At 39.7% G+C, this 22643-nt stretch overlaps 1 long non-coding RNA gene across 3 annotated transcripts in view; it reads left to right on the top strand.

Annotated features, from left to right (window-relative positions):
- LOC116279955 (uncharacterized) overlaps positions 1-22643 on the top strand; it is a 63275-nt gene that overhangs the window by 14961 nt on the left and 25671 nt on the right. The window contains exons 3-5 of one of the 3 annotated variants that reach the window (XR_012071831.1): positions 3224-3340; positions 4307-4402; positions 16507-16568. This is a non-coding gene — a long non-coding RNA (uncharacterized lncRNA). The remainder of the gene's footprint in view (positions 1-3223; positions 3341-4306; positions 4403-16506; positions 16569-22643) is intronic. The other 2 variants (XR_012071830.1, XR_004189244.2) reach the window with 2 other exon arrangements.

Here is a 22643-nt window from a genome sequence, read left to right as displayed (position 1 = left end):
GCTTTATGTTGTCCCAGAGGTCTCTTAAACTATCCTCATTTCTTTTCATTCTTTTTTCTTTTGTCTGTTCTGCAGTGATTTCCACTAATTTGTCTTCTAGCTCACTGATCCATTCTTCTGCCTCATTTAGTCTATTCTTGGTTCTTTCTAGTGTGTTATTCATTTCAGTAATTTTATTCTTCAACTCTGGGTATTTATATTTTCCAACTCTGCTAAAAACTTCAGTCTGCATCTGTACTCCTCTTGGGTTCTCTGAACATCTTTGTCATCGTTGCTCTAAACTCTTTCTTGGATAAATTGCCTATCTCTTCATTACTTATTTCTTCTGGGATTTTATCTTGGGCCTTGGCCTGGAAGATATTCCTCTGCCACCTCATATTGTCTATCTTTCTATCTGTATCTTTATATAGGTTAATTACATTTCTCGACCTTGCAGAAGTGGCCCTCTGTGGGAGATGTCCTATGCTTCCCAGCAGTACACTCCCCTCTTGTCACCCAAGGGCCAGGGTCTAGCTGGTCCCAGCATAGAGTCTGGCCTGTGTTTGTGGACTCCTTCCACAGGCTTTGGGATTATTGTTTTCTTATTTCTGGTATCTGCCCACTGGTGAATAAGGCTGGACTAGAGGCTTGTGCAGGTTTCCAGGCAGGAGTCAGTGCCTGCCCACTGCTGGGTGAAGCTTGGTCCTGGGCCTCTGGTGGGTAGGACGTTTGTGGCTTAGGAGGTCTGCTGATGGGTGGGGCTGTGTTCCCACCCAGTATGTTGTTTGGCCTGCGGCTTCCCAGCCCTTAAGCCTACAGGCCGTTAGGTGGGGCTAGGTCTTGGTGACAATGATCCAATCAAGGTGTCAGCCTCCAGGAAAACTCATGTAGATGAACATTCCCAAAATGTCTGTGACCAGCTTTTTTGTCCCCTGGTTGAGCTGCAGCTGTCCCCTACCTCCCCAGGAAACCTTCCAAAACCAACAGTCAGGTCTGGCCCAGGTTCCTATGAAATCACTGCCTCTGCCCTTGGACCTGGCACATGCAAGATTCTGTGTGTGCTTCCCAAGAGAATGACGTCTCTGTTTCCCCCAGTCCTGTGGGGCTCCTGGAGCTAAGCCCCGCTGGCCTTCAAAACCAGTTGTCCAGGGGTCTCCTCCTCCCAATGCCGGAACCCCGGGCTGGGAAACCTGATGTGAGGCTCAGGACTCTCACTCCTGTGGGAGGGCCTCTGCGACTTAATTATTCTTTAGCTTGTGGGTCACCCACCCAGTGGATAATGGGGCACCTGCCTCCTACCTTCCCGCTATGATTCCCTCTTTATGTTTCCAGTTGAAGAAGATCTTTTTTGCTGGGTTCCAGTCTTTTATTTTCCCCCGATGGTTGTCTAGCAGTCAGTGGTGGTTTTATTGTAGTCATGAGGAGAGGCGAGCTCATGGCCCTACTCACTTCACCATTTTGACCCTCAAACGATGTATGTATTAAAATAATGATTTGCATAGGAATCTATTCTCTTCTAGACTTGACTAAATCATTGTGATAATTAAACTGCTGATATAATGTGGATTTAAAACCTGAGGTTGGCTGGTTTACATCTTTATCATGGGAAGCAGTCCCAGACACCTTAATAAAATTAAATGTACTGTATTTAACATCTCCACAACCACGACACAGTGGTTATTTCACCATTTAAATAGTGTATTTAACCACATTAAAATTGTTGATGGAAAAGTTATTTTTAACATCCAACTAAAGAAATATTCAGAAAAGCACAAGTGAAAAAAGAAAAATTAGATAAAATACAACTTTATAGCAATTTAAAACTTTGTGCTTCAAATATAACCATCAAGAAAGTGCAAAATAACCCACAGAATGGGGGAAAATATTTCCAAATCATGTATCTGATAGGGAACTTATATCTATAACATATAAAGAATTCTTACAACTCAATAATTAAAAAGATAAATAAGCCAATATAAAATCATAAATTATTTTAATAGACATTTCTCTAAAGAAGATATACAGATGTCCAATAAGTACATTAAGAGATTATCATCATCAATCAATAGGGAAATGCAAATCAAAACAACAATAAGTTACAACTTATGCTGTAATGAAAAAGGCATAATATCAAGTATGTGGAGAAATTTAAACCCTCACACATCACTGGTGGGGATGTAATATGTACAGCCACTTTGGGAAGAGATTTTGGTAGTTCCTCAAAGAGTTAAAATTGAGTTACTGGATGACCCAGCAATTCCACTTCTAGGTATATATCCCAAAGGACTGAAAACATATGTCCACACAAAACCTTGTACGTGGACGTTCATAACAGTATTATTATCATCAAAAAGTAGAAACAATTCAAATGTCTATCAACTGATGAATGGATAAACAGATGTGGCACATCCCAACAAAGGAATATTATTCAGTCATAAAGAGGAATGAACTACTGATACGATGCTACAGTGTGAGTTAACCTTGGAGGTGTTATGCTGAATGAAAGAAACCAGACACAGGAGAACACATATTGTATGATTCCCTTCATATGAAATGTCCAGAAAAGGCAAATCCACAGAGACAGAAAATAGATTAACGCTTACTAAGAGCTAGGGTGAGGGGGAATGGGCGTGACAGTCAATGTCAATGGAGTGTCTTTTGGGGATGATAAAAATGTTCTGAAATTAAATAGTGGTGAGTGGTGTATAATATTGTGACTGTACTAAAAATCACTGAGTTATACACTTTGCAAGGGTGAATTTTATGGTATGGGAGTTGTATAGTTCAATAAAGCTATTATTAAAAATAATATCCTCAACTATCTAAAAAAGCTTTGCTTTACCAGGCAGTTGTTGGAATCAAGATACAAGATCCAAACAATTCATTTGGTTGATAAATCTCTTAAGTAAAGCTCTTTTAAAAGCCATCTATCTGCCTTCTGTTTTTCATGCCACTGATTTGCTGAAGAAATTCTTTAATTACTACATCAGATTATTGTTTCACTTGGGTTGGAGTTGTAGGACTGCATAATAGTGAATTTCTTTTATTTTAAATGTTCTCTCAGCCCCTTTAACGTTCCACTTTCATTCTGGAAGAAATAAGCCTGGTCCCCGTTACAAAAAACTCCCAAGATTTCAAAGACTTAGATTCTCATTAGCCTGCTTCTCTCAGCATCCCCCCCAGTCATCCCCTCGACCTCCCTCGTTGCTGACCTCTGCCTGTTCTCCATTACCCTTCGGCCCAGCCTGGCCTCCCCAGGGTGGCACACAGAATTGCAACTCCAGATGTGGACAGACCAGGGACGCGCCTGTTGGGACGGTTATTTCCCTTGATCTGGACGCCATCCTTCGGTTAATATAAAGTAAGGTCTTGTTAGTTGGTTCATCACCAGCTCCCACTCTTGGCTCATTTTCCCCATGAACTCAGCTAAGACACCTAACGTGTGTCTGTATGTGTGTGTCTGTTATGTCATATTAATTTCTTATGTCAGGTTATGTACTTTGCAGTGGGATATCTGAGCCTAAATGCAGGTTTTTATTTTCAGTTGTTTGCATTAAATTTTGTTTTGTTGATTTTTGTCCATCTGTACAGTCTTTAGAGATCTTTTTGAATCGTGAATTTTACGCACTTTACAAATCTGAGAAGCACACTTCTCTGTTGCAAGGTCAGGTACAGAGCCCTAGAGCTCTCCTTTAAAGACCTTCCTTCGCATGTAACATTGATACATAGCCTCTTTGACCTCTTTGGTTTAATCAACTATAAATCCACTGAACTGTACCGTTACCCAGGCTTCATTCTCCACGTGCTCTACAAAAGAATCATGAAAGACTTTGAGAAATGCCTATCTGAAACCAAGAAACTGTTCATTAATTTCCAGACCCATTTCATTTTTCCTCACCTTTCATTGCAGCTCACTAAACAATAAAGAATGTTCCTTGATCTCGAGAATGAGATGAGTCCCCAGATTTCAAAACTCGATTGTCTTGCTGAAAATTTTGATATCTACATTACTCTGCTCACAAATCCATAATTTCTAATGTTTGAAACATGGTCTTTTAAAAAACAACCATTAAGTTATTTTAAGAGACCTGTGCCTTTATTGATATTTCCCTCTTTTACCTTGTCTGTCTGAATTTTGTCTTAGCCAGGTGACATTTTGGACAAAATATTCATCAGCTTCAACATTTTCTTTTCAGAAAAATATCTTCTAATTTTTAAAAATTCGTTGAGACTCTATTTAGTTAAGCTCTCCTAACTGTGCCTTATGATAAATATCATGTATATAGTATAGATCTTAAGTGCTTATTCATTTGTACATTCTTTGTAGGAAACAGCATGCTTAAATCTGTACACTACTCTGCAGAAAATCAGAATGCAAAAAGTAGCTGCTGAATACAGCCAGGAAGGCAGTGAACTCAATAAGGTAAGCTGAGAGACCGAGAGATCTCTTTCTGTCAGGTTCTGGAAGAAAATCCCACACTCCCATAGCTTATAAAATGATAGGCATTTTTGGGAGATCCGCAGACTGTGTGGATGGCGGGAGAGTCATTCCTTTCCGTGACTGTGCCCTTGCAGGACCACATTAGGCACTGAATCTGAACAGGCCACATTCAGTGATATGGATGTGGACAGGTGAACTTGATGCTCTGCCGTTTTCACTGTCACTCATCCAAGGTACATTTGTGCTCAGGAAAACACCGGCCGGTTTAGTAATGCGAGGAGACGGCAGCACCGCCTCTGCTTGATGAGGTGATCACACTGTAGGAAGACCTCACATTCTCCTTCAGCCATTCCGAATGGAAAGCAGCCAAGCTCTGGACAGCAGCACGTGGTTCGGTGTCTGCTAGACGCAAACATGATCCTGCTTGGAGAATTTTTCTCCTGCTAAAATAGTAAACAAAGCAGTAAATAAAGCAAACATTCTGTAGGACTCCTACGTGGAGAGTGTGGGGAAGGCTGCTCTGTCGGCTGACATTTCAGAAACATCTTCAGCCCGAGGGAAACTTAACAGCTTTTGCATTATTCCGCCCAGTAATGGGTATCTTGTGCTTCGGGGAGACATTCTAACTGTAACCATATTAATGGAGCTCATAACTTTACCAGTAGATTAATGAGGATCTGAAAGATAGGGTAAGTCTGATCTGTTACTGGATAAATGTGATGATTAATGTTTGTGATATAATAAGGAAGCCCTAATTAGGAAACTACAGGGGACAAACCCCAACAGGCTTTTTCACTTAACCAAAGCTTCCAGCATCTAAGGAAATTTTGAAGTGTCATTTAATAAGCTTTATGGACTCAGGACGTAAAAATCAGAGGAAAGCCTATTGAATGTTGAATAGAGAGTATGCAACATGGCAATCCACCGAGACTTCATAGCTTTCCTTAATCAGAACACATTACTGCAATTTGAGGTTATAATAATAAACTGGCCTATGTTTGTGATGTTTCCAGTGTACTTTATGCTCGGTTCTTTTAAGAATATGGGAAACATACGGCACCATTTTCAAGGGAGTGTTCACCTGCAATCCAATTTTCGCTCTCCTTATAACTTTAAATAAATTCATCCAAAGTGTTAAGGACAGAAACAAACACTCCGCATTCTTTAAAGTGAATTTTCCACCCCCTTTTCTTTGGGCCAATAAAAACATTTCTAAGGTACCAGATCTTAGTAATAGTTTTCCCTACATACATAGCATAATTATGTCAAGTTATTCTTTTGTATTGGAAGAAAATGCTAGAAATAAAAACCTAAAGAGACTTTAAAGCACTATGCACATACATATACAATAAGAGAGGTATTTTCTTACATTTAAAAAATATATATGAAACAGTCATACAACCTTTTCGATGATGCTGCTAAAAATGCTTTTTTTGCATCCTACTTAGTGGTTTCTGGGGGTTAATGACCAGATTCTAGAGGTTAATGACCATCTGAGGAAGATCAATGAACCAAGGCTTTGTCAGGACTATTAACCTGAACCAATCATTAATTGCTAGAAATGTCTTGGGTCTGGGAGGCTAGCTGTAGTACAAGATTAAGCGTAAGGAAATACAAACTCTTACTACTGTTTTTATGGGCTTCGCCCTTTAATTTGGAATGTACATGGCAATTATTGTTTTGTACATTGGCCAATCAAATGATTTAAATTACCATTCAGTATTCTGCCCAACAGTGCCATAATGAAAGGCCTTGGATTTAAAAAGCAAGTAAAGGCTATTAATTTCTATCTACTTCTGTTGTTCATGATTTTTATATCCCTTGCCAGAGATGGTCTTGTATTTTCTCTTAGCATCTTTGTATAGGGGTTATTGATCTCTTTAAAAAGTCTCCCCATTTGTCAATAAGTACACTGAAGTACTCAAAATGGTCCAGGACAAAGTCAAGAAGTCTTCTCAAACCACTGCGGTCTGAGCAACCACCTGTATTTTTTAGATCCCAGAGAACTCTGTCTGAATCTTTCAATTTCACATTTATCATTGAAGGCTTTGTATTGAGCAGGGAAGACAGGTGTCTATGAAGTGTCTATTTTGTTGTTAGCATGTGGAAGTCTCTCGAAAACATATATTGATTTGACTGTATAAATGTGAACCGTCTCTTTATTGATATATCTTTACACACAGTAGCTATTCTTACTTTCAAATACTCATGGTTAAACATGTTCAGAACAGTGATGCTTATAACATATTACTAAGTGAAAGAAGGAAGTATGTAAAATAGAAAGGAAAATATTATCAAATTATTTGTATTATTAAACAGTCATACAGCTGTGAAATTACGCAGTTAGGTGTCTCTCTTTTTGAAAAAACTTCCAGGTTCCTTGAAGCACAGATGAGTTGGGAAGCTTTAGGCAAACAAATTAGATACCCTCTAAGCATTCTAGTCTTGCCTTCCACCAGTCACCCTTTCTTATTAACCTCTCACCTTTAAAAGGTGCTGCAGTTGGGGGGAAGTGTGTGGTAGGCTTGGGGGTAAGGAGAGAGTTATAAAACCCAAGTTATATGGAAGAAGGCTGCAGCTGTAACAACCACTTATGTTTATTGTGAGCCTTCCTCAAAGTGTTTTGTAAGCATGGTCTGCTTAATCCTCTAAGATGAGTAGGTGGCAAGACTCTTGATCTTTACTTGACAATTACCTATGATATAAAAAAATTAAATGCCAGCATAAGATCTTCACAGAAAGCAGTTGGATGATGAGAAGGATTAATTGTAATGTATGCCCTCGAGTGCAGTTCACAGCAATCTACACTCCACTCTTGATTTTCAGATGCATTTTTTAGCATCTTCCGACATGCAAGGGTCCCATGTGGTAGGATTCCCAGGAAACTGGTTGTTGTGGTTGCGTTGAAGGGAGAGAAATCTGGCAGCTGAAGGAGGGGGTAGATTTTTTCGTATACTCTTTTGTACCTTTTGGATTTACCTATTCAAAAATTAATTTAAAATTTAAAAAACCCTGCAAAACCTCCTAAAAGCATTTTCAAGAGGGCAAATTCAGTTTGAAGATCTGCTCCCTCAGTGTTTCCCCTCCGTTCTCCAGGAAATTTGGTGGCTGTGCTTTGTCATCCATGTTTCTTTGTAATACTCTGATAGAAATGATTGCAAGGAAATTAGCCTGAAATTTACAGTACATATTAAATGTATAAATTCAGAGCTTTAATAGAAATGAGAAGTGCAGTGTGTTGAAAGATTCTCTGGCTCTCCTTCTCTGTGGATTTATATATTTACTGCACTTTCTTCATCTGGTTGGTGGGTCACACCAAAGACATTTCAGGTCTGTTTACAAACCGCCAAGAGTTTTTAAAAGAGGGAGTAATCTTCCTCCTTTTCCTGATTTCACTTCAACTCCTTGTCAATTTGGTCTCAATTGAATAAAATAGGCATGAGGTCTTAGGCTGACTAGCAATGAAATACACTTGCTCTAAGCGGAAACAAGAAAAGATCTAAGGCAGGGTAAACGATGGGGGAGAGGGAGCGAGAAACATACTTAATGATTGTTCGTATACAATTTTGCACCCACTTCCCGATGTTTGAAATTTATCCCAGTAAATCCCAAGAGTGGCGTTGCTTCCAGACAGACCGTATTTTTCAACCTAGGAAAGAAGAACCCAGGGCAGCGTCCCTCCTGGCCTGTGTGAGCTCCAAAGCAGTCCTTCTCCAACTCCGAAATGCATACAGATCAACCCCAGCCAATGAAAGTGAATAATTTTCTTCTTAAAATGCAGATTCTGGTTCAGCTGGTCTGGGGAAAGGCCGTAGATTTTGCGTTTTAACACATATCCTTGCTGCTGGTCCAGGACGCACACTCTGAGTAGTGAAAGTTTAGACAGAATCTGGGTCTCCTAGAACTGGATTCAGTTGCATGAATTGATTACCCTGGCAGCCACAACTAAGGATGTCTTTTTCTTAGGTGACAAGTCTGGGGACTGGCAGACGAGGGCTGACCAGGTATTTCCATAATGCCATCAGGGATCTCAGATCCTCTGACTGTTTCTGCCTTGCCCTCTTTCTGGGTGATTTTCATTCTCATGCTCGCAATAGAGTGGCTGCCCTTCTGGGTATCACATTCACTTTTTTATGCAGGATGTAGAGTTAATGGAAGAGGACAAAGTGCATATGACAGCTGAGTCTGGCTCTTTCAATCAGGAAAACAGCAGCTTTCTTGGAAGCTGAAATTCTACTTCTCATTGGCCAGACATGTCACATGACTACATGTAGCTTCAAGGGAGCTCTGTAAATAAATTTTTTCAGCCAATCTTATTGTCACCCTGAACAAAATGTTAAGAAAGCAGGAAGGGGCAAATGGATACTGGGTAGGTGTGCTAGACAGAATAATGGCTCCCCAAAGATGTCCCTGTCCTAATACTGAACCCGTGATTATGTGACCTTACATGGAGAACAGTACTTTTTTGCTTATGTGGTTAACTTAAGGCTCTTCAAATATCGTGGATTATTTGGGTGACCCAGTGCAACCATAAGGGTCCTTCAAAGAGGGAGGCAGAAGGGTCAGAGTCAGAGAGGGAGATGTGATGATGGAGGTAGGAGTTGAAGTGTTGTGGGGCCATGAGCCAAGGAAAGTGGGCAACATCTTGAAGTTGAAAAAGGCAAGGAAATGGATTCTCTAGGGTGTCCCAGAGTGCAGCCCTGTGACTGCATTTTGTGTGACTTTGTGTGACCGTGACTTTGATTTTAACCCAGTGAAACCTACTTTGGAATCCTGACCGTCAGAACCATAAGATAAATTTGTGTTGTTTTAAGCCACTAAGTTTAGAGTAATTTGTTACAGCAGCCGTAGGATACTCGTACAGTGGCCAACCAGCATTGTCTGTCCCGGAGCCTGAGCCAGGAGAAGGGGTGAAGAGGCCTGCAGTGAGGAGAGGGAGGGAAGTATGAGAGCACAGTCCTGTGGCAGGGCCATGCCTTGTCATCTGACAGACACACAGATGAAAGAACAAAGGGTCATCCAGATTGGGGTGAGGAGCTAAAGGAGAGCTACCGAAAAGATAGCTCAAACATACAACCACTCGGCAGATGAAAGCAACTGTCCTGAACTACGAATGTTTTAAAATTCATATGTGTGTTTTACTTTGTTTTGGCAAGAAGTGTTTCTTTCATGGGGTCATGGACCCCAAGGGACCCATGGTGGTCATCCAGGCCATGGCCCTCATTTTGCATCTGAGGAATCAGACCTGAAGGAGAAATAGTCCTCTCCTGTCTCCCATGTAAGGGTGCTTTCTACCACAGCCCACTGCTTCATGCTTAGTTTAAGTAGGGTTGCCAGATAAAATATAGGATACTTTTTAATGTGAATGTTAGATGAACAACAAATAGTTTTTTGTGTAAGTTCTGTATGAGTTTCCTGTTGCTCCTCTAACAAACTACCACAAACCTAGTGGCTTAAGACAACACAAATTTATTATTTTTCAGTTCTGTGTGCCAGAAATCCCACTGGGTCTCACTGGCCTAAAATCAAGGTGTCAGCAGGGCTGCATTCCTTCTGAACGCTCTAAAAGAGAATCTGTTTCCTTGCCTATTCCAGCTTCTAGAGGCCACTTGCAATTCTTTGGCTCGTGGTCCCTTCTTGCATCTTCAAAGCCAGCATTGTAGCATCTTCTAATCTCTCTCTGTCTCTGATCCACCTTTCTTATAAGGACCCTTGTGATTCCAGATAATCCAGGATACTCTCCATCTGAAGAGTCTTAACCTAATTGCATGTGCAAAGTCCCTTTTGCCATGCAAGGTACACAGCTTCAGAAATTAGAATGTGGATATCTTGGTGGACCATCTTCCTTCCACAAGTATGTCCCAGATACTGCATGAGACATACTTACTCTAAAAAAAAAAATTCATTGTTTTTCTGACATTCAGATTTAACTGGGGGTTTTGTGTTTTTATTTGCTAAGTGCGGTAACCCTAGTTCAAGGGGGTGTGGATGGGGTATATTCTCTATAGCATGGTAGCCGTTACACCCAAGACTCTAACAAGGAACAAAAAGTTGTCTTTGGAGTGGTGAGCTGCTTTTGAAATAAATGCTTTCCATTTTGTGAAAATGGATGTTAGCCTTTTACTATTTTGTACTGTATTCTTAGTGAAAAGCTGCTAAGCAATTTCTATCAAATTAATTTTTAATGTGGACATTTTACCCCTAAAAATAGATGAACATATCACAGCAGTCACAGAGAAGGGATGTCAAGTATTTATTTTAAACGTTTCCAATTTTCCTGAACACCAAATGGTTCAATTCTCTCAACCAGCCCATTAATAAACCTGTTATCCAAAAATGTGAACCTAAAGCATGGCTTAGCTTGGCTGTACTTAACTATTGAGCGTATAGAATATCTTTCCCTTTTAACCAAAACATTTCATGGGCAAGAGAGGGGCCAGGAAGTCAGACGGTCACACGACGGTCTAGGATGGGTTCAGATGGACATCTCTCTGACTGCCGTCCTGAAACACCTGTGATTTCCACTCCTGCTGCTTTCTGAGCAGCCCCTGGAACAGTCATCCCATGGGCACTGGCGGCCCCAGGCCCTCTCATTTCCACCGGCTTCACTTACTTGACTCTTTTCTGGTCTGATGGTAGCGGGACACCTCTCCTCCTAGTGAAGGGTGGCTGGCTCCAGCTACTTCCCACTCAAGGAATCAGCCAAAATGTCTCTTTCTTTGAGCTGATCTCCTCAGGCTTCCTTTAATGACCATATGAAAACTGATTACAATTAGCAGTATTTACTGACATGTAACTGCTGTAAGATTGAAGTCCATTAAAAAAAAAACTGCCTTAAATAGATTGCTCTGGTGGTGGTGTATAATAACAAAAATTACCCAGAACCTAGAAATAAAGTCAAGAAGATGTCTGCCTTTTTAATGTCATATTAGAGCATTGTTTAACAGGCCCATCTAAGGGTTATTTCATTCTCTGCGTCTAGGAAGTTGTACTACTATTTTACTTTGTTTATTACTACTAAAAGCCTAGACTTTATGCAATTAATTATTAACTTGTAGGCTTGTGTCCTGTCCAACAGAAATGCAAGTAATTTCTTTCAGGTAGAAAACATATCCCCAGATGTTATGATTTCATTGCTCTGAAGCATATTAACCAGTTTTATCTGTAACTTAGTAATGTTATTCTAACCTTTTTTCTAAAAAGTGCCTTTCCTGATGAGTGATAAAAACCCTTGTCCCTGAGATGCTCTTCAAACCAGCTTTTGGATCTTATCAGATCCCTTATTAATGAGCTGAATAAAATCTTTGACATGCATCATCCTAGTTTTGCATGAGTCACATTTTAACTTTTTGAAAATTATACTCTGCCCCTAATAAGTCCACTTGGCTTATGCTATGGATTTGCCTTAACATCTTCATAGTTTGAAGGTCCAAGTTTATTAGCATTCAAGCGGCTGCTTTCTGTTCTGGTCCTAGCTGACATCGCTTCTTCTGCGGGAGCATTCCTCAGCCTCTTCTTTCCCACCCACACCATCCCTTCCTCTGGCAGTCAGATGTCCCCTCATCTTTTGTGCCATGTTTATTGATAAACTGAACTCTTTTCTACCCTCTTGATTGACGTGTAACGTAGAGGTTAATTCAGACGATGTGTTCCGTCTCCCGGCCACAGTGACCCCTCCACGTGGAGTCATATGACCCATACTGGTTCAATAAGCATGTTCTCAGGACATTTATGAGAATGGTGTGACAAAGTCACTCTTCTCTGCTGGATGTGGGCAAAAGCCTGCAGCCCTGGAATCTGGTGGCAGCCCTCTTGGGACCATGGGAGGAGCCAACCTCAGGAAGAAGCAGAACGCGGCTCTAAGAACTGGGAAGAAACTGAGATCAAGACTTAAAATAGCCCTGTTTCTAGACTTTTTAGTTCAATGAACCAGTAGATCTCTTTGATCATTTAAGCCTGTTTGAATCAGGCTTTTGATTATTTCCAGCCAGAAACATCCTAGCTGATACATATACCTGTATCGCTCATTTGTATGTTCATCAGTGTTTCCTGAATAATTTTGTATCTGCCTAACTTCTGCCCAAAGAGAAACATCTTTATGTTCTCAGAACCTTACACAGTTTTTCAATCAGACTTTATAAATGTGGCCTGAATTACACACAAGGAAACCCTTATGAGGAGGCTACAGTCTTGATATTTCTATAAGTAATGAAATAAAAACCTACTTTTCCTACCTCCTGCAGTCCCCAATGTCTCCAAAATTCCGAGTCTTGGTCATTTTTTCTGGCATCCTTCTTATCACATCTGGAGCCACGGGAGTCTCTCCAAGCTCATACCCTCCTATGCCCACCCCTGCCCACTTCCTCTGGAAATTGTCGGAGAGGGAGTGCCTGGGCAGATAGCTGGTCTGGCAGACTGGGGCTCACAGAGCCCTATGTAAATACGCCTGTGTCATATGTCGACAAGATGCACTTGTCACCTGCTACTTCAGATCTTGAAGGTGATAGTGGAAACTCAGCGTTCCCTGTGGAGGTCTGATCTGAAAGTTATTGGCCCTGCCCTCTGAGCAGCCCCGCTTCAGGACCAGGCTGAGAAATCACCTGGGAAAGAGATTTTGCTGCCAGATTCAGAGGACCTGGGTGAATCTCTTCTTAATGACCAGGCACAGATTCTGGGAAGCACTTTGGACTCACCTCTCTCAGCTGACACTCACAACATCTCCATCTGAGTGCATGTGTCCTGGCTGAATACGCACCTGTTGACAATCATGCCAATTGTGTTTATTGGCCCTCTTGTTTCTCTCTTGTATGGAAAGTGAAAACTCAAAATTGTCCATGGGAAGAACAAGCCCAGAGAGCCATTTTGTGCTTAATATATTTGCATACCTTGACAGTAAGTAGCAAGGGAAAAACATTCCTCTGAACTAGTTCAAGTAGATGGGAGCCAGATAGATTTGGTGATTTAAAATTGAAATTCAAACACCAAGGGAGGAAATTTGCTTCAATTCCTAAGTAAAGTTGATATCGATGCTAAAAAACATCGACTTCAAAGTGGTCCCTGCCAGTTCCACATTTCAGATATTATTTACTGTTGTGTTAGTTTCCTAGAACCCACTTCATCGGGGACAAACTGTTGCTAATAATTTATATATGATTTACCACCTCTGTATATTCAAATAGAGTGAAATAACCGGTATCAACCTGGTTTTTACACGGCAGGCCAGAAATTTCTTTTCTTCTCACCATCTCGGGTCGCTTAGGAGTGTGGTATTACCGTCTAAACATGAAACACCCTCAATCCCTATATTTCTTTCTCTCTCTTTTGACTCATGAAACACTCAAGAGTTAAAAACAAGAAGTAGGTGTGTGAGGCAGACACTCACACAAGGAAGCAGAACTTATGAGCTGTGCCTTGCACATTTAACAGATTTGCTCACGCTGCTGTCATTCATTGACTTTCATAGTATCTTGATGCTGTCACAAGCACATAATATTAAACTCACGGTGTTCCCAGTTGAGGAGTGCGTGTGAGGATACAGCAGATGGACGCCTGTAAGTTATTTTTAGCAACAATGATCTGCCCCACAGGTCACTGTGGACTTTCTTTCTGAAAGGTGAGCCTGGAGTATTTCACATCTTAGGGCCGTGTGACCACGTCCACATTAAAATAAATGTTTCTGCTCCCAAATAGAAAATGTTTAAAGGACGCAAGATTAGCACTTTTACATAACAGATGGGCAGCTGTGTATGTTCTCTGTCCCTTTCTTGCTCTCGTCTCCTTCAGGAACCCATGTAATGTGAATGTTAGTACACTTGATGTTGTCTCAGAAGTTTCTTAAACTGTCCTCATTTAAACAATTTTTTTTTCTTGTTTCTGGTCAGCCTGAGTGATCTCCACTACTCTGTCTTCCAGTTTGCTGATCCATGCTTCTGTACCATTTAATCTGCTGTTGATTCCTTCTTCTATATTTTTTATTTCAGTGATTGTATTCTTCAACTCTGCTTGCTTCTTCTTTATATTTTCTAATTCTTTGTTAAAAAATTCTAACTTCTCACTTTTTTTTTTTGCCTTCTCTCAGTATGATTTTTTTTTTTAATTGCAGTACAGTCGGTTACAATGTGTCAATTTCTGGTGTACAGCACAATGTCCCCATCATGCATATACACACATATATTTGTTTTCATATTCTTTTTCATTAAAGGTTATTACAAGATATTGAACACAGTTCCCTGTGCTATATAGCAGAAACTTTTTTTTAGATCTATTTTTATATATAGTGGCTAACATTTGTAAATCTCTTAACTCCCAAATTTATCCCTTCCCAGCCTTTTCCCCAGTAACCATAAGATTGTTTACTATGTCTGCAAGTCTGTTTCTGTTTTGTAGATGAGTTCAGAGTCCTTTTTTTCCTTTCTTTCTTTCTTTTTTTTTTTTTAGATTTCACATATGAGTGATAGCATATGGTATTTTTCTTTCTCTTTCTGGCTTCCTTCGCTTAGAATGATAATCTCCGGGTCCATCAATGTTGCTGCAACTGGCATTCTTTTATTTTTTATGGCTGAGTAGTATCACTTTGCTTATTGATTCTTCTCTCGAGTTCACTGAGCATCTTTATGATCATTGCCCTGAACCCTTTATTGAATATATTGCTTGTCTCCATGTCACGTCTTGAAGAACTCTGCAATTTCTTCTGCTGAGGTTTTATCTTGTTCCTTCATTTGGAACATGTTTCTCTGTCACCTCATTTTGCCTAATTGCTGTTTTTATTTCTATATATTTGGTAGGTTGGTTATGTTTCTTGATCTTGGAGAAATAGCTCCATGTAGGAAACATCCTGTGGGGCTCAGCAGTGCCCTCCCCTCTTGTTACCTGAACTATGTGGGCTGAGTGGTTCCTTCTATTGTGGTGGGCTGACTTCTGTGGGCACACTGGTAGGAGTGGCTGACCAGAGCTAGTGTTGGCCTACTGGTGGGTGGGGCTGTGGCCCAGGGGGTCCAGAGGCTGCTGTCTGTCCGCTGATGGGTAAGGCTAGTCTCAGGGCTAGTGCCAGCCACTGGTGGGTAGAGCTTGTCTCCAGATGACTGAAGCTCCAGCCAACATCTTCACTGCAACCTCAGGGCAGACCCTGGGCCAGAACCACCAACTACATTGTTCTTGAATTCCTGACTCACAGTAACTGTGTGAGGTAATAAGTGTATCTTGTTGTTTAGAGTCACTGATTTTTGAGGTGATTTGTTATGCAGCATTAGGTAACTACTACACAGTCTAATGAAACTCAGTCAGGTTTGCCCCAACTTAGAGATAATTGTTTCTTTCCTGACTCTTCTCATTTTTATTTTCCTTATAGGTCAACTCCTTCTGGACTGTGGTCCTTGGAGTGATTTTTCCTTAACAATTTACTGTGCTTCTTTCCCAGTCAGACTCCTGTTGCCCAAAGTCTGCACTGACCCTGGTGATGAACCTAACTTCATTCCTCACAACCACCAGACCTCCAACTCTGTAGTCTCTGGAATATTCCCATGAACTCATTAAAAAAACCTCTTTTCTCCTTGTCTGGTTCCTCTGTTTCCTCGCATCATGTTTTTCTTATATTCTCCTTTTTTTGTTGTTGTTCTAACCATCTCTCTCTTTTCTCTTTTATAATTATATGATTTTCCAAATATAATCATTCCCTAAATGTGCCTCCTTTTTCATAATACTGGCGGCTTTGTATATGCTGTGACTTACAGTCCTCTATCCATTCATTCACTCATTGTTCATTCCTTCAATAAATACATCTTGTGTTCCTACCATGTGCTGGGCATTATGTACGCCAACTGCTGCTGATACTTCTACCTGGAACATCCTTGCCTTCAGAGGCCCTCTGCTCCACCTGAACTTCCACTTAATTGAATTAACTAACTTTTATTGTGTGCTCATTCAAGGTCAGACACCGTGGTAGACATGCCTTAAGCCTCAGCTCAAATTACCATCTCTTATGAGACTTCCTTTTTCCACCAGAGTTAATTGCTTCTGCCCACACTCTGTATTGGAAATTCGGTAATGTTTTGCTCGTTCATTTGTTTATTCACTCAATCTTTCATCAGGTATTTGAGAATCTGCTATATACCTGGCACTGTATTAGAAGCTGGGGAAACCAAGGTGTGAGGTAAGTGCCAACAGTTATTTGTGCCTAATGCAATGGAAATTCTCAGGTGGAGCAGCTAATTGTGTACTGTAATTATTTCCCTTGGTCCCCATGCTCTTCATAGATCTTGAGCTACCTGAAGGCATAGGTTGCATCTTCTTGTTATCCCCAGTACTAACACAGCCTCTGGGACATGGAAGAAACTTCCTAAAGATCTGCTGTGTGTTTGAAGCCCACCACTATGCTATTTGACAATTGAGAACCAACTCGCATTGGATCATCATACAGTCATCCAATTAATGATCTCTCCAGGCCCACACATTTTGGCTTACGTCTTTTCTCAAAGTTGATTTCAAATAAAAGTTCACCTGTAACTCTGTTGCATTTCAGATACGCTGCCTTGCTCATACTGGTAACATGCCAAATCCGCTTACATTTCTAGGAGAAGGTTTGTAGATTGTGAGGGGTGGCTCGTGAACATTGGGTGTTTAGAGAGAGGTGAAGGAGGAGAATAAGCTGTTGGAAGATGAGATGAAAGCCGGATACAAGCTTGGTCTCCATCTCCATTTTTCTAGGGCCGGTCAGCCCTAATAAAAGCTTCTTAAGTTAGCTTTAGCCTGGGGTCTGAAAATAAATGAAGCATCCTAGATGAACCAAAGACTGAAAACAAAAAAACAATTGAATAGCATTTAAAAATATGCCCCAAGCGCTGTGTGAAGTATCGCAGTTGCTGACCTACTGATGTCAGCATTCTTGCCAACTTCAGATTTTTGTGGCTGGTAGATACAGTCAAAGTTGATGAAACAATTTGCAGATTTTATACCTAACAATGAAAATGTGCCTTTTGTTCCTAGAAAATAGGACATACTCAGGGAAGTCTCATGAATTAGTTTTGGAGTGACACCAGGTTTTGTGGCTTGAAATCTACTTCCAGGTGGCCTGGTAGTTGGTGGGGTTCTTCTCTGGGCAGATTAATTCATTCTAGAAAATGAATTGATGAGATAAGAGTAAGCATAGAAATACTCCAGGGTTTGGAAGACTTGCATTCCAATGTGGATAGTAAGCTAATTTGTTTATCTTAATCCTATCTTTGTGTTGAACTGCATTTCAAAATAATGACGCGTTCTAGAATCTCAGAGCTCTCCATGGAAGGGTACAGGCAGAGTACAGTAGTTAGATTCTCTTAAATTCACTGCTGCTTTGCTAAAAAAAAAAAAAAAAAAAAAAAAAAATCATCCTGTAATAAATACACTATTATAGAAATTTCTTTTCTCACAGAGTCCCAGATGAAAGCATTGACTCATTTATTTTACCTAATTATATTTAAGAAAAAATAATTTTATCAACAAAATAGTTACATTGATTATAATTCAGAAGTTATCTCTGAATTTTTTAATTCTATACCACTAAGTTAATTTACTTTACTAAAGTGGATAGCAACAGAAGAAATTTTATTTAAGCTAAATTGACCTTCTGATTACCCCTAATTTTGGATGATTCTTTTTTGGGGATAGTAGATTTAGGCATCCCTGAGAATGCCCCTTAAAGTGATGATACATTCTGAACTTCTTTTTTTCTCCTCTTTTCCCCTCTATGGACAGATTTGTCTACCCATCTTGGAGGAATATTTTCTCTAATTTCAGTGCCTTTTCTCTCTTTTTTTGTCCATCTGGAGAAATACACTTAACTGTGCAGGAATCAGGTCAATGGGCATATTATCCATGAAAACTTAACCTATCTTCCTCCTTAATTCTGGCAGAACTGCATTCCTCCTTATGTGAACATTTCTGACCCCCATTACTGTGTATGTGCACAAATCTTTTTAAATTAAATTAAGCTTTTAACTTCATGATAGCTGTAAGTTCACATATAGTTGTAAGGGAGCTCTGTATACCATTTATCCCAGTCCCCTCTACCCTGTGGTAACATCTTTCAAAACTATGTGCAATATCACAACCAGAATATGGACACTGATACAGTCAAGATACAGACAATTCCATCACCACAAGCCTCTCTTGTTGCTCTTTAATAACCACACCCCTTTCTCCCTGGGTGACTGTTAACCTGTTTTTTATTTATGTAATTTTGTCATTTCAAGAATGTAAATGGAACAACACCTTTTGGGATTCGCTTTTTTTTTCCTCTCAGCATAATTCCCTGGAGACTCATCCAAGTTGTTGCATGTTGCATGTAATACTATTTCCTTTTTATTGCTGAGTAGTATTCTATGACATGGATGTAGCAACGTTTGTGTAACCATTCACACATTGGATATTACATATAAAGCTGCTATGAACATTTATGTTCAGATTTAAGAGTACAGTTGCTACGTGATATGGTAGTGGCGTGATCAGTGTCGTAAGAAACTACCAACCCGTTTTCTGGAGTGGCTGTACAATTTTGCATTCCTATCAGAAATGTATGAGTAATTCAGTTTCTCCACACCCTTGCCGGCATTTTTTGTTCTCTCTATTTTTTATTTTCGCCATGCTGATAAATGTGTAATGATATTTCACTGTGATTTTAATTTGTGTTTTTCCACAATGGCTCATAATGTTGAACATCTTTTCATGTGCATAATTGCCATCTGTGCATCTTTTTTGGCAAAATATATGTCCCTTTCCTTCTTCCTTTTTCTTTGTTTGTGCTAGGGATTGAACCTATGACCTCATGCATGCTAGACGTGCACTCTACCACTGAGCTACACCCTCCCCCTCCTCCCCATTTTCTATTGGATTGTCTTTTTACTGTTGAGTTTTGAGACTTCTTTCTATGGTTTAGATACTAGTCTTTTCATCAGATTTGTAGTTTGAAAATATTCTCTCCAAGTCTGTAGTCTTGTAGTCTTTTCATCTCTTCACATGGGCTGTCACAGAAAAAAATTTTTAAACTTTGATGAGGTCCAAATAATCCATTTTTTTCTTTTATGTACTGTGCATTTGATGTCGAGTCTAAGAACTCTAACCTAGCTCCAGGTCCTAAAGATGTTCTGCATCTCCCCAGAAGTTTCATAGCTTTGCATTTTATAATTTCTTGATCCATTTTGGGTTCAGTTTTGTGTCAGTTATGAGGTTGAAGTTGATGTCCACTTGCTTCACCACCGTTTGTTGAAAAAAACTATCCTTCCTCCATTGAATTACTTCCGTACCTTTGTCAAAAATCAGCTCAGAATATTTGTGTGGGCCTATTTCTGGGTTCTCTGTTTTGTTCCGTACATCTATGTGTTTACACCTCTGCCAGTATCTCATGGTGTTACTGTAGCTGCGATAGTTAACCTCAGACGGAGCGACTCCACCCATTTTATTCTTCGTTCTCAAGATTATTTAAGTTATTCTAGGGTCTGTGTCTTTCCTTATAATTTTTACAATAAACTTGCCTATGTCTTTAAAAAACCTTGCAGAGATTTTGATAGAAACTACATTAATCCTATAGATCAATTCAGGGAGATATGACATCTTTACTATATAAAGCCTTCCAATTCATGAAGACGTTATCTTTCTCCTCTTATTTTGGTCTTCTTTGATTTATTTCGTCAGCATTTTGTAATTTTCAGCATACAGATCCTGTACACGTTTTATTAAGCATATATCTAAGTATTTCATTTAATTGAGAGCAATTGTAAATGATACTGCACTTTAAATATCATTTTCCATATGTTAATTATTAGCAATATAGAAATATGACTAATATGACTCTTGCATCTTGCAGCTTTGCTAAACTCACCAGCTCTAAGTGTTCTTTTGTTCTTTCAAAATTTTCTACATAGGTAATCATGTCAGCCGTCATAGGCACAGTTTATTTCTTCCTTTCCAATCTGTGTGCCTTCCTTTCCATTTCCTTGTCTTAGAGCTTTGGCTGGAACTTACAGCACCACATTGAATAAGAGGAGTGAGAACTGACGTCTTTGCCCTGTTCCTGATATTAGACGGAGACTGGTTTTACTTCACTACTGAATATGTTAGCTGCAGCTTTTTGGTAGATGTTCTTTACCGAGTCATGGAAATTCCCTCTATTCTTAACTTGCTGAGAGTTTTTATCATGAATAATATTGTTCGATTTTTTCAAATGCATTTTCTGCATCACTTGATATAATCCTGATTAGTTCTTCTTTAGTCTGTTGTTTAATAGATTACATTGATTCACTTAAACATGTTGAATCAGCCTTGTGTACCTAGAATAAATCCCAGTTAGTCATGGTATAATTCTTTTTATTCATTACTGGATTTGATTTGCAAGTATCTTGTTGAGGACTTCCATATATAAGTTCATGAGAGATGCAGGGACGCAGCTTTGTTTTTTGTGTGCCTTTGTCTGGTTTGGTATTAAGCGAGTCTCACAAAATGAGTTCAAGAGTGTTCTCTCCTCCTCTATTTTCTGAAAGCGTTTGTGTAAATTGGTATTAATTCTTCTTTAAATGTGTGGTAGAATTCTCCTGTGAAACCAGGACTGGCCAGGGGATATCCCTGCAGATCTTGAAGCCATTAAAAAATACTGAAAGAATACTGTTCAAAAGTTAGCTGCAAGATCTGCAAGGTTATCGCTTGTTTTGTTCCTGATACTGGTGATTCATGCCTTCTTTTTTTAATCTTTGTCAGTTGTAGTGGGTTGAAATGTGGCCTCCCAAAGGTATGTCCACCTGAAACCTCAGAATGTCACCCTATTTGGAATGAGGATCTTTGCAGATGTAATTAAGATAAAGATCTTGATGTGAGATCATCCTAGATTTAGGTTGGACCCTAAATTCAACGACTTGTGTCCTTAGAATAAAAAAAAAAAAAAAGACTTGAAACACACACCGACTCAAAGAAGCAGATGATGTGAATATGGAAGCAGAGATTGGAGTGATGTGTCCACAAGCTAAGAAGCGCCAGAGTTTAGGAGAGGCCTGGGACAGACGCTCGCTCCAAGCCCCAAGAGGGAACCAACCCTCCTGACACCTTTGGGCTTCCAGCCTCCTGAACTCTGAGACAGTCGGTTTCTGTTGCAAACCACACAGTTTGTGGTAATTGGTTACAGCAGCCCTAGAAAACTAATATGTCAGTCTTACCAAAAGCTCATACATTTTATGGATTTTTTTCTTTTTGAGGAACCAGCTTTTGTTTCATTCGTTTTCTCTAATGCTTTTCTGATTTCAATTTCATTGATTACCGCTGTTGTCTTTTTTACTTTCTTCCTTCTGCTGATTCTGTTTAGTTTGTGAGAAACTGTCTTCCGAAGTGGCCGTATTGAATTCCCACCAGCAGTGAAGGCGAGCGCCTGTTGTTCCACATCCCCAGCGGCATCTGGCATTGCCAGTGTTCTCTGCATTTTGGCTGTTCCAATAGGTCCATAGTAGTACCTCACTGCTTCAGTTTGCACTTCCCTTAAGACATGATGTGGAACATTTTTCATATGCTAATTTGTCATCTGTTATCTTCAGTGAGGTGTCTGTTAAGGTTGTTGGCCCGTTTAAAAAATTTGGTTGTTCATTTTTGTTGTTGTTGAGTTTTAAGAGTTCTTTGTATATTTTGGATAACAGTCCTTTATCAGACACGTCTTTTGCAAATATTTTCTCCAAGTCTGTAGTTTATCTTTTCATTCTCTTGATCGTGTCTTACGTAGAACAGAAGATTTAATTTTAGTGAAGTCTAGCTCATCAATTCTTTCACGGGTTGTGCTTTTGGTGCTCTATCTAAAAGGTCATTGCCAAACTCAAGGTCGTCTAGGTTTTCTCCTATGTTACCTCTAGGAGTTTTATAGTTTTGTATTTTAAATTTAGGTCTACAATCCATTTTGATTTAATCTTTGTCAAGGGCATACGACCTGTGTCTAGATTCTTTTTTTTTTTTTTTGCATGTGGACGTCCAGTTGTTCCAACACTGTTTGTTGAGAAGATTATCTTTTTTCCGTTATAACACCTTTGCTTCTTTGCCAAGGGCCAGTTGACTATATTTATTTGGGATTATTTCTGGGCTCTCTGTTCTGTTCCATTGGTATATTTATCTTCTTTCACCAATACCACACTGTCTTGACTACTTAGCTTTATAGTAAGTCCTGAAAGTTGAGTATTGTCAGTCGTCCAACTTTGTTCTTCAATATTATGTTGGTTCTTTTGGG

Source organism: Vicugna pacos, chromosome 4, assembly GCF_048564905.1.
Source record: "Vicugna pacos chromosome 4, VicPac4, whole genome shotgun sequence".
Lineage (NCBI taxonomy): Eukaryota > Metazoa > Chordata > Mammalia > Artiodactyla > Camelidae > Vicugna > Vicugna pacos.
Note: the sequence above shows the minus strand (reverse complement) of the source record. Positions and strands in the feature narration are given on the sequence as shown.